Raw genomic sequence first — 13,125 nt, 5'->3', positions numbered from 1 at the left:
TTTCTGTGTGACTGAAGTTTAGTGGAGTGAGCTTCTAAGAGAAAATCATTAATTAAGCAAACTTTTCAGATAGTCGTCTTGGGGTTTAACAGAGTTTCTGAGGACACTCTCCCAGATGCGAGATCAGTATTCCATGGTAGAGAAGATTTCGATTTGAATAGAATTAACAATGTTCAGAGAAAAATAATGCTGGGAGCGAAGTAGAAAGGTCTAGTTTGGTTATCTGAATACAGAGGAAGGGATATTTGTGATATGCTTATAACAAGAAAGATAAAGAAATTTTAATTAATTCAAGTAAAAAGATGTTTATCTCAAATATGAGTCTCATTCAAGACAAACTTAGGAGTAGCTGATTCTTTTGTTTACGTGAATTATGACAGAACTGTGTTTCCGAAGGATAGATACTAAAGAAGTTCCTCCATTGAAGATTGATTTGGTGATCCGAATTTAAGGAATCGGTGTATGTTCGAGAAGTTGTGGTTGTTTATGCAAAGCAAAGTTTAACAAAGCGGTTGACGGAATGTATGTCCAATCATCAGAAAAAACTATGGATAGTATTTCTAGTCAATGGGAAAACGTGAGTAATTAATAACTAAAAGCGGATGAAAGAGCGGAACCTTGAAAAGTAAAAAGACAGAACCCTATTTACAACTATGCTCACGATTGGCCAGAGTAAAAGGTAGATCACAGGATGGATTGTGTTTTTATAAGCCCTTCATCTACAAAGGACCACATATATTTGAAATAATACAACAGCATTATTTCAACTATATATGTTGTTGCAAAAACTTAAAACTTTGGAATTATCTACAGACGAGTCAACTAAGTCACTTACAATAACTGCACAGCAGAGATTTGACACATTCTTAGAACTTATTTAAATATGAGCAATTTTCCATAGAGGGCAAAAGAGGTCAATAAGATTATAAAAGTCTGTTGTACAAAACTATTGAGCACGAGATTTAAGAACAAATAAAGAAATATCATCCTGGCCTGATGACTCCCTGTTATGGACATTTTTGAAGATTCTTCTAATTTCTTTCTATCAGAACGAACGGGTGCATTGAACGGATGTGTTCGGTATGGTTAGATCAGATTAAGTTTTGTATTAAGTGCCAAAGCAGCTAAGGTTATTTTGGTTTTACATGCTGTCTATAACTGCGTGTATTCTTCTGTCGTTTTGCTGTTTGCTCAAAGAAAAATACGAGTTTGGGGAGAGAAAAAACAATCAAAAATAGCCCATAAATATTCATTGCGTCATTGACGGGATTCGAACTCGTGCTTTTCCACCAGGTGTGATAGGACGGTGATTGTCATCGCTGTGCTGCCCGCTATGGCCATTCGGTATGGCAGGAGGAAAATTACCAAGATCATAAATATAAGTTTTAGCGGAAAAGGAACTGCCAATAAGTTAGTTTTATCCTAGATAAAGATATCATAGAACCACCTGGATGTAACACAGATAGAAACGTGGATGAGCAAAAGCCTCGACTAACATCTGACCAAAAGGAAACTTTTTATACTCAGACTTTTTAAATCGAATTTTCAATTTCTTAATAACTTGCTTACAAATACTGCGAGTTTTAATACAAGCATAAAATTAAGGTGACGTTTTTTTGAAAAGAAGCAACTGTGATGAGCCTTATTCTTACACCAAACGGTCACCATGCATTTTGTGAAGGAGCATGCTTTAAATTGGATTTGAATTGTGGATTGGAAAATAAAGGGTTTTAATTCACACAAGAATAATATCAATAGCACGTTGGGAAAAGTATTAGGATCAGGAAAATTAAAAGAATTGGCCAACAAATGGAAATAGAGCGAAAAATAATATGAATAAATATGCTAAAGGAGAAGATTCTCTCTCTCTCTCTCTCTCTCTCTCTCTCTCTCTCCTTTCAGTAAAATTATTTTCCCTCGTTAATCACATTTATAATATTTGCTATTTTGTAGATCGTGCTTGATACTTCTGTACTATAATAATATTTATTTATTTATATACGTAATGGAAATTATCAAAGCTTTTTCTTTGGAGCATTCTTATAGTTTTGACTAGACAAGATCCTCCTCCTCTAGATGTATTCGGTGCGACTTCTCCATTTTCTGTCCCAAACCACCATCTGGTCATCTCCAGATAGCAGCTCCTTTCCCTGATGTATAGTGTTTTCCCTGTTAATTGCAATGTAGCCCCCGGGGGTTCCCCCAACTCCTCCTTTTAAGGGCATTTTTCTTCGTTATTTCCAGGTGAGTACGCCTGAGAATCAAGACTAAAAATAGAGATGGAATTTTTCTGTACGAGGTCGGCAAGTTGTTGTGTGGGTGTCCTGTGCCTCATTTAGAGACTATTTTGTTAAAACTTTCTGGATACAGTTTTCTTTTAAACTCCTGTGGCCTTGTTCCTTTGCCACTAGATTGTCATGTGTCTGCGGTATCTCGCTCTTCGGGCCTAATGTGGTCATACTGAAATGTTATAAAGTTTGGGTGACTTTGAACTTGCCTTCGAAAGGCCTGTCCTGATGTTGCCATAACTACGAAATTACTATTCTTGACACGTTTTAGGCTCTGGCCGCCTCATCTTGCCAGTGTCCTGCCATAGCTATCTCCATTCTTAATCTTTCAAACATCTAAGATGAATTCTATAGTGAGAGATCTAATTAGGTGTGTTCTGCCGCATTAAACTAGAAATAACTTCATTCTGGCTGTTATGGTGGTTGAGCAAAGTAAAGGAATCTTTTATACTAGCCTCGACAAGACACTATGGAAGTTGATTCTAAAAAAACATAATATTGTAACTTTGGCTAAACTTCTTACTGCCAGACGTATGATCAATCACCGCTCAGTCACACAGCAAAAGAGGAATGTTGGAATCTGTGGTAGGACCTATTTCCCTCCGACACCATCGGCTTTTCAGATTGTCTTGGAATTGAATGCGAGACTGTTTGCAGAGATAAAAATTACAGAAACAATATCCTAAAAAGAACTATACCATCTTATCCGCTGTTGACCTCAATAAACTCTCAATCTTATCTTCATGAAAATTCCGGGCACTATGCCGGGATATTGCTAATGTTCCGTTCCATACCCTTGCAATACAGGGTTTAATAATAACAATAAAAATTTGTATGGTCAGAATAACCAATCAGAATATCGTCATCCTGATATCCTCAGTCCGGACTGAAATTTAAAGTTGCCTTTCCGATCACCCGTTTGATTCTTTTATATTATTAAAAGGTATGGTCCCTATCAGGGACACCTTCGACTGACTAACTGGTTGACTTTTTGTGTTTCTGAGACCTAGAATATCAGTTTTTTTCTCACTCTTATTTTTCTCAAAGCAGTCTCGTACAGTTATTCCAGCTAACTGCAACCTAATTTACTTCCCTGAAAGGGAAAAGCATTTAATTTTTCTACTTGAGATCAATCAAAAAGATTGATGTAATTACTATTAGTATACATATAAACAATAAATCACTGCCGAGGGAGGCTACAAAATGATTCGTTATATATCTCAGTGGACTGCTGGGAGGGACAGAAGAAATTATGATCGTCATCTGTTTTATTGATCCCACGAACGGACTCATTCTCCGCGAATATTTCAAAACACAATATGGTGTGAACATGAATGAGAGAGAGAGAGAGAGAGAGAGACGGGCGAAACTGGGTCGCTACTAATGTATAGCTTGGTTTCCTTCTCTGCGCTTTCTTTTATTTTCCAAGAACTTCTGCTTTACATAAGCACTGCCACTTTCAGCTATAATTTGTTCTCTCTTTAAAAAATAACAACCTGAAACGAGGTTCTCTTTACCGGGTTCGTTATGAATTGGCCCATAATGCCACAATGGCAGGACTATTACGACTCCATGTTTGCGAAACATTATTATTAGTCCTCTGCAAAGACCTGAGGTTTATGATCTTAGCCAGCTTCAACAATAAGAAGTTAAATTGGAGGAATATTTCGGTGCTTAAAACGTCCCATTAAAACAATGGCGCATGTGCATTAAAAATGTCCTTCTAGGAACAGATTCGTAATCTTCGTAAAAGACGGAGTTGCCTCAATCACAAGCTGGTTTCCGATGTTGCAACTAAAAGCAGAATTAAAGTCTCAGACACCACGCTGAGATTCTTCAAGGCTGACTAGAAATACTAGCTCTGATGCTTTAGGCTGGAATACACTATAGAATTTGGCACGAATACTTCGGAATACTGAAGCTTACAGTCGAATTTCAAATGCACTGCGAACTTCAGATACAACCGAATTCGACTTCAGAGTTCAAAATGGGATTCCGGAAATTAGAAATCTTGAAAATTCACTGTTTACATTTGTTTCCAACAATGTAAGTTTAGATCACCTCACAAGAAATAATAAAAAAATAAAAACAAATAATAATAAAAAAAACCTGTGTGCATTCTGTTCTATTCAAAATTTACGTTTCATTCCCACATCCAATTTCTCCGGCTAAAAATAATTTAAAAAGCTTTTCGATTCAAGAAAACTGATCTAACTTTCAACAGCAGCAGAAACATCGACAACAGGATTTTCAGTGTCGGGTTACCTGAGCAAGTAGCTCAATTCACCCATGGTATATTTTCTATAAATGCATGTTCTCTGGTTGGTTTGCCAGTTTTCTGGCCGAAATAACTGGGGCTTTTAGGAAAAGGAACCATGTTACTTATGAAAAAGACCGAATAACTCGGCCACGGTGTGAAAATAGATTATAAAAATTCCAACGTCATTGATGAATCCATGCGAAATACGAATCCAGGCCTTGTGAATATAAATTGGTAGGACGATTATTTATTACTGGTGTGCTATCCGAGAGGGCATTTAACTTCTGCTAGAAAGTGATCCGTTGTGGGCTAATGAAATCCTACACATCTATATTTATCTCCCTGCTCTCTTATAAATGCAGCTCAATTTCTTTTGCAGTTTCGAAGAAAACTAAGATTTTAGTTAACCATTACTACATAAAGGATATTCCGATTATCAGACTTCAGAATTTCGAAAGTTAAAGATCTGGGAGTTACTTTTACTGCTGTCTGTCGTTTTGATAAGAATATTAGAAATATATTAAACCAAGCGAAAAAACAAATTAGTTTCATCAAACAGCAGACATGCAGATTTAAAGATCCTCAGTTCTCTGTGCTCCTGTTCAAAGCAACAGTACTCTCTATACTGGAATTCTCTGTTCCCATATGGAACCCATATTATGCACATTTGATACAGCAAATAGAATCGCTACAAATGAAATTCATTTACTATCTTTCCAGATGTAACCCCATATTTTACCACCAAATTTTCTACCCGTATCTTTGTTCCTACTTCAAGTTTTAATTTCTGAAAACTCGGTGAACTGTACTGGATCTAAAACAGTTGCATCACATCTTCTCTGATTCTACCTGCCTGCCAGATCTTCTATGCCACATTGATCTGCGTGTTCCAGCGGTGCCTATCAGACAGAAGACTACTTTCCACATCAGTAACTCCAGGTTGGAGACATCCAAGAACTCCTTATTTAAAAGAACTATGACACTAATGAACAAGTATAATCTAGATTTGGCTGTGGACAGGAAAGAGTTTCACAGAACTATCTGGAGCAGATTGGCTGGTTGACGGATGAGCTCAAGATGAAAAATGTCCTCATCAATTCTGTGTGTGCGATAATGTCTCCGCTATTATCTACTCTCTGTGAATCTCTTCAAGATACTGAACCAAGGATGTCATGCATACCGTATTTTTATTTCCTTGAATTGGACTTATCCCGTTGGAAATTAACCTTTATTGTACTTTGTCTGTTATTCCGCTATTTATTTTTATGTTAATGCGCAATCTTTGTATCTTCCTGTGTGTTTTCTGTTCTGGAATACACTTTAACTGGGTGCATGCCTGGTGTCTATTTTTTATGTTAATAATAAATTATTATGTTCCTTATGGCTTGCAGTAAACGCCACCTACTTTCATTGTCGATATGGACCTAAAATTAAAATTCAATGGGGAATATGGACAGTATACACAAAGCCGTGATCCAAACTTTTTCTTAATAGCTTATCAACGGAGATATGCGAGTATCAAGAATTTAATGGCATCCTCAATGGTTCCACTAATATTCATTAGATCCTTGATACGCAGAATTGCGTGGAGATTTTCAGCTTCGAGGATACATTAACATGTAGAAAGAAAATACTGAAAAAATTACTCCCGACTTGAAAAAAAAAAAAGAAATCGATTTTTTTTCCCTCCAAGAAATCGACGAAGTCTAAGATAGAACTGAACAATCGCATTATTCTTTATCAAGGCAAATATCACTGTTTTTAAAATTTACGAGTATTCGCTTTCTCCTGCTTTTCAGTTTGTCCATTTTATAACTCTTAAACTGTATACTTGAATTATATAAAGGAATAAGCCTTTCAATCAAGTTCTCTGTGTTTCTTAAACATCAAAGGATAATAACAACAATAATTATTATTAATATTCTGGAGATCTTTTTGATGTTTACTAGATTTTTCTTTATTGTACAGGGTATTTCAAAATTGTTCGAAAAAAACAAAAATGACTTTATATCCGAGATATTAATCATCAATCATAAATTACAAAACCATGGAAAACCGGGAAATTTTTTGTGTTCAAATTTATGCCATAAAAAGACTGCGTCAAGCGACTTTAAATAGTACAAAACTTTCGTACCACTCGATGAATAGTGTTGGTCTACTACATGAGTCATACCAATTACTCGGTTCTAGGCAACTATTGTGGCAGGGTGGATATAGTGTCGACCTGTCTGTTGCTTGAATTTCGCGTTTCAGAACGATTGCTCCCGTTGCTTACAGTATGGCATTTGTTAAACTGATATTATGGAAAACAACAAATCTGTTCTTTTGCCAAGTTAACTGATATGATTTTGATTTATGGTGAGGTTCTTATGAACCTCACCATAAATCAAAATCAAATCAGTTAAATCATACCCAAAATCAAAATCATACCCAAAATCAAAATCATACCATAAATCTTATGAACCTCACCATAAATTATAATGATCTTACTGGATATCTGCTCTTTGCAGTCACGCCGTAAAGTTTTAAACTGGGCAAGTACTAAATCGTAAAACATTTGCTGCTGTGGACAGCAAATTAGAGAGTCAGGTACAGCGAAACCTTACGAGTAAATGCTGGTAAAATGAGATTTCGACGAACTGCAAACGTTGAGGAGGGGGGCAATTATTTCTTGCCGTACAAGTATCTCTCACTACACGTACCAAAAAGTTGTCAGGCTGAGTAAAATATTTCATTTGCTGCGTATGCAGGACATTACATGCACACGACGACACACAGCCCACTGTTGAGCTTGTGCATCGATGTGTGCATAAACCGTTCGATTTCCTCGATGTTTCTGACCTCTTAAATACTAAATTCTTAATAGCTTCTAGGCAGATATTGAGCTTGGAAAATTATCTTGTGCATCTGAGCCTTTCCAAATCAGCGCAACTGCCGATAACCAAGATGAGAGTCAAAAATGATATCCAAATCTTTGTTAGTGGGGAGCCAGTGCAAAAAGTGACCGCTCACTGTGACCTTCGCCTCACCTGGGATGTTGGGCTTACCTTTCAACCTCACTTGGTCAGGATGAGGCAGAAGACGCACACGGCTCTCTGGGCACTGTGGCAGGAGCTCGTTGGTGTGCAACAGCCAGTGTTGCTTGTTCGGCACATTTTGAGGTGTATTACGCCGATCCCTCTCTATGCATCAGAAATTTGGTCATCTGCCCCTGCCTCATACCTTCACAAGTAGCTCCGTTTAGAGTACTGGTTGCTTAGATGGATGAACAGGGTGGTAGGCCACCCCCTAATTATCTCCAGATCGATCCTACAAGCAAATCTGGACACCACTCCCTGGAGACATATCATCATTACAAAAAATGTCCTCACGCTTGCACGGCTTATAACGGGGCGAATTGATGCTCCATCATCCACATTAATCTCCGGCCCGAAGAGGGCAAGAGGGGAGCACCCCGACTCGTGACTCTCTCTGCGTCTTACGTTGTCAAGCATTGATTTCCTGAGGAACATGTTTTCCGCCAATTGTCTTCGGATCTTCAATAAATTTAGGATCCACCCTGATAGGTTCTGTGAAGACAAGCTATATAGGAAGGAAATCCTCAAGAACTGCTACCAGATAATAAATCTATGATTTTCACATGCTCCTGGACTGTTTTTTTTTTTTTTTTTTTTTTATACTTGCTTATATTTATTTGACAAAGACTTTGTTTTGTCTCCATGCAATTGTATATTTAATCCTGTAAATTTCTCGGGTCGAGCACGCATGTACTCTTGTTTATTGTACATGTGTTCCTCGCACCTTAGTCTGTAAATATTCGCACCCTTCTGGCACAGAGCCGTCCCGGGGTGACCCAAGATTTCTTGGGAAATAAACTGATTTTAATAATAATAATAATAAATACAGTAACCAATGGATTGTTTGGAGCGGTTCTGTACAGTCGCCATCATCATCCGACCTCACGTATTTAAATTATTTTATGTGGGGATCTCCACGAAATCCATGGTTTATTCTAGGCGTATTTCTATGCAAGACGAACTGAGAAATCACATTGTGGAAGCTGCTAAAACCATTAAGAATAGTCCTGAAACGGTAAGAAACGCCACGGAATCGCCGTCGTGGGTGACACAGTTGGTATAATTACCGTCCTCTCCTCACCGGGTGAAAAACACCTGAGTTCGAATCGCGTCAATGACTCGAGGAACTTTTTAAGGTCTTTTTCAGAACTTGGGCTGAGTGAGTCGATATCAGGCAAGGACAGCATAGTTTTTCGTCCACAAAACACGCATAATGTACAGATATTATATACTGCGTAATATGTCCTAATTTACTGATCCGCCTAAAACTTTACAACAACAACAACCAGGATTTGTCTCGCTGAATGCTACAATGAACGATCTTCGAAGAGCTGCTTTAGATGTTTTCCTTTTGTTTTGGAATTGACAATTGATTCTTATTAACTCGGAAATGAAGACTAGATATATGTTAAAAGGAACTCTTTTCTTATTCTAAAAATATACTTCTGCGTCAAGCGTAAGAGCATATTTTCAGATTATGCTCCATACACTGTTCCGTGAAATTTTGAAATATGCTGTATAATTGTCTTATATTCTCTTTTGTACTATTTCTGTACGAGTGCCCTCGTGGGTAACACTGTTAGTGGAATCACTGTCCTCCCCACACCACATGGAAAAGACCCGAGTTCGAATCTCGTCGATGACGGGAGGAATTTTTATGGGTGTTTTTTACAACGTGGCTGAGTTAGTCGGTCTCAGGCGAGGTAGCATGGTTTTTTCTCCTGGAAACTCGGGTTTTTCGTCCAGATAACAGAAAATCGACCTCAGAACACACGCAATTTACAATACACAGAGCAAACGTGGCTTTAGTCGCTGATGCTTCTAAAATCCAAAAACAACATCATTATAACGTAAGAGTGAATGACGACTGCAACATGTTGTAAACGTTGGACTGGAGAATAGTGAGATTTGTAGCAACAATTTTCATACTGGAAACCGTCACAGGCATCTTTGTTTATTAATGCGTCTGAGACAGTATAATAGCAGCAAAAATAATAAAATTTGATATGTTCTGTTGACATATTCGTTTTTCTTTGTGAACATATTAGAGGTAGAAGAGGCCATCAAGAGTTATCCTATGGAAAAATCATAATTCTGGCATTAATGAAAATAAGCAGTACAGCCCCACTCTTTATAACACGACTGGTTATAATGTTTATATAACACAAATATCGCCTACCTTGACAGGTCCCAGATTTTAACTGCGAAATTTGAAAGAGTTTTTTTTTTATTTTTATTTTATTTTAATCGTCTCTCTGGCGTACTGATGCAGGACCTCTTACCATTAGATTGAAATGTTTAGTAGTTTTATTTCTTGTTGTTTTAATAATAATTACAAATTTTGGAGATGTATTTTTGCCTATTAAAATACTCATTAGTTATAAAGAACAAAGTTTATTAATTATGCTTAAAAATTTCAGAATAATTATTAATTATATAAATAGAAACAATTAATCTCTGCCAAATTCAACCTTGTGCTTGTATTCATTTTAGCTTGTAATGTAGACATTACATACGATGAATTCATAGCACGAACTTCAGCACTGCTCTAACGCATCAATTTAAGCCAATATTTACGAAATGAACTTATTTCAATGAGAAAAACAATACATTTTACTATTTAATTCTTCTATCTGTTAACTTGGAGCATTATGGCTCTAGACAGCAATGCGGCATTAAACAATAAATGAACCAACCAATCTTCTGCTTGTATATATGTAAATATGTACCATGAAATTATTCATATTTTTTGTCTCCAAGGTTTTGCGACATTCCTTACATTAAACATTTTGCATGAATCAAATAATCATATACTTGAATTTCAGGAAAACTTTTGATACTGTTGCACATAAAAGATTGCTGTACAAATTGGAGCAGTGTGGTATTAATAGCAAGTTGCCGCTATGGATAAAGGGATAGTTGAGTGGGAGAAGACAGAGACTGGTAATCAATGGACACTACTCCATTGTACCCCAGAGTAACGTACCAACTGTGCGGTACTACACTCAGGGTATGTGGAAAATGAAAGAGATCGGGGAGTAATTGTGTAATCAGATATGAAGTTTTCTGAGCAGTGCAGACTAGCTGCCAGAGCAGCTCATGGGGTCTTGTCAATGATATACAGGAACTTTGCTAGCAGGGATAAGGAGATGATTACTCCTTTGCATAAGGCAATGATCAGGCTACACCTTGACTACTGCATACAGGTCTGGATACCTCATTTTAAGAAGGACCTAGAACTGCTGAAACTGTTCAGAGAAGAGCAACAAGATTGGTGTGGAGAACAAAGGGGCGCGCTTCCCAAGAAAGGCTTAAGTTTTGTAAATTGCAGCGTCTGTAGACTAAGCACTAACTTGGTGATTTGAGTGATCGAATTCTTCCTCTTTCTCTGATTACGCACTTGAGGGGCATAAATTCAAATTAAGAAAGACAGTTACAGAACAGATATGCGGAAATTTTCCTTTAGCCAGCGAGTGGTTGATTGCTGGAAAAAACTTCCATCTGTCGTTGTGGACCTTAATATCTTAAATATATTCAAGGAGGAACTGCACAAACTTTTGGAGCGAATGGATAGGTGAAATGGGAAGTTTTTTATTTGGCTGATGCTGTATAAGCTTGCTTTCTTGCATCGTATGTCACTGCTAATGCTAATACTACTAATTTTTATTTTTCTTACAAATACTTCTTCGCATATTACCATCAATATGTGAAGTCCACATTGTCAGTAGTGAATTCGCAAAATATCATTTACGAATGTAAATGATATATTAGGACATATAGGCTTCAGCCTAGGAGGTCCCTGCCAAATTCGAGTTTTCTTCTTCTTCTTCTTCCCCCTTGAAGCATAAATTTTACAATCTCCTACAATCTAGTCAGGCTAATAGAACAAGCTTAACTGAGAAAAGATTTAACCTAGCAAACATTTCCTCATTCATCTCAAAAATGAACATGTTCTCAGTTTCAATCTGAATTATGTCCATTTCCATCTGCTGTCTGCCAACCCCCACTTATCTATCTGAGGGAATCCCAGTTTTCAATTGACTCACCCATTTCTCATTTCAGTTGTCCTAAATATTTGCTGTACGATTCCTGTCGCTTTAAAGGTGCGTATGTCTGCTTTGATATTCCCAGTCGGAGACCGAATAATTCCTCAAACGTACTTCCCAACTCTACTACATTATTTGTTACTCACTGACTTCCTTCCTTTGAAGATCGACTTTCTCCAGTCCAACTTTCCTAACAGTGAAGCAATTTTCCTAGGCGATTTCAATGTTCGCTTATGAAAATTAATTTTTGCGAAATCCCCGGTTGCAAAAAATTGCGGGTGGAATAAGCAAACACGAAATGCAGTTGAACTGATGAGAAATGGAAAATGTGAGCAATTGTGATTTGATGAATCACGATTTACACAGGCATAGTGTTTTGTGGAAGGCGCCACCGATGGTTTCCCACATCTGCGCCATGGTACTTTGTGAAGAATTACAGAATCTCTGTAAAAGCCAGAAAAAGTATAGTGCCTGGTTTGTGACAGAGTAGAGTGTAGAGTGTGTTTAGTGTCAAATGGCACCAGGGGTTCCCCCCATCTCCGCGGGCTATACATTGTGGGTGTGAAACAGAACACTGTCAATGCCAGAGGTTTAAAAGTGTATGGATTTTGTACATGTGTAGTGTCGTGTACCGTTGTTCCTCTGGTCATTTAGCCGCTGGGCCCCTAATGGGACCCAACGTTGTCCACACTCTGCCTCGTGGAGGCAGACCAGGTGCACCACTATTATAGTTATTTACTCTGGCAGGTCCTGCCACCTAATTTCCTTAGATTTCAGTGGCTAGGACCTAAAAAAAAAAAACCGTTATAGTTATGGGTCAGCCAAAAAGAAGTACTATTTATACAAATAAATGTTGTTTTTGGGTGTAGGGCTCAAGCAATTTAACAACGGTTCAGACACTAGTAATTATAATTAAAAGAGAGAGAGAGGGGTGGGGAGACTGAAGGCTAGGGGCAAAAAACAGAAATAAGGGGTCCATAGAGAAGATACCCCCAAACCAGTGGAGCAGGCCCATGCTCCACCAGAGGGAAGAGAGGGGCGGCGAGGGGAGGAGGAGCCCAGAAGTCACCTCCCCCTCCTGCCCGGGGAGTGGAGACAGAGGGCCACGCAAGGGAGCGTGGCTTAAAAAAAATAATAAATAAAATAAAAAAATAATAAATAAATAAATAAAAATAATAATAAAAAATAAAAAAATAAATAAAAAATAAATAAATAAATAAAATAAAATAAAAAAAATCTACAGAATCCCAAAGGAAGGTCTTGTATCTGGGTGACAGCCTGTTTCGTTGAGTCCAAGGATGGTTAGTTTAGTCGTGGTGCCTGTTCTTAATCCCTGTAGATAGCAATAAGTGTCCTCCTTCGGGTTAACAGTCCCTGGGCGAATTTTGTCAACTCCTTATACTCCTTTTGCGAGTCCAACAGATTTGATTCCCTATCCCGATGGAAGTAAGTCA

The 13,125-nt window shown here is 37.7% G+C and overlaps 1 protein-coding gene across 5 annotated transcripts in view; it reads left to right on the top strand.

The window, feature by feature from the left end:
- Positions 1–13,125, top strand: part of LOC150080039 (paired box protein Pax-6-like) — a 245,495-nt gene that overhangs the window by 182,550 nt on the left and 49,820 nt on the right. The window lies entirely within an intron of this gene.

This window comes from Mastigoproctus giganteus, chromosome 9, assembly GCF_048544385.1.
Source record: "Mastigoproctus giganteus isolate SK-2022 chromosome 9, ASM4854438v1, whole genome shotgun sequence".
In the NCBI taxonomy this organism is placed as follows: domain Eukaryota; kingdom Metazoa; phylum Arthropoda; class Arachnida; order Uropygi; family Thelyphonidae; genus Mastigoproctus; species Mastigoproctus giganteus.
The sequence above is the reverse complement of the archived record's forward strand: the minus strand, read 5'-3'. Positions and strand labels throughout refer to the sequence as shown.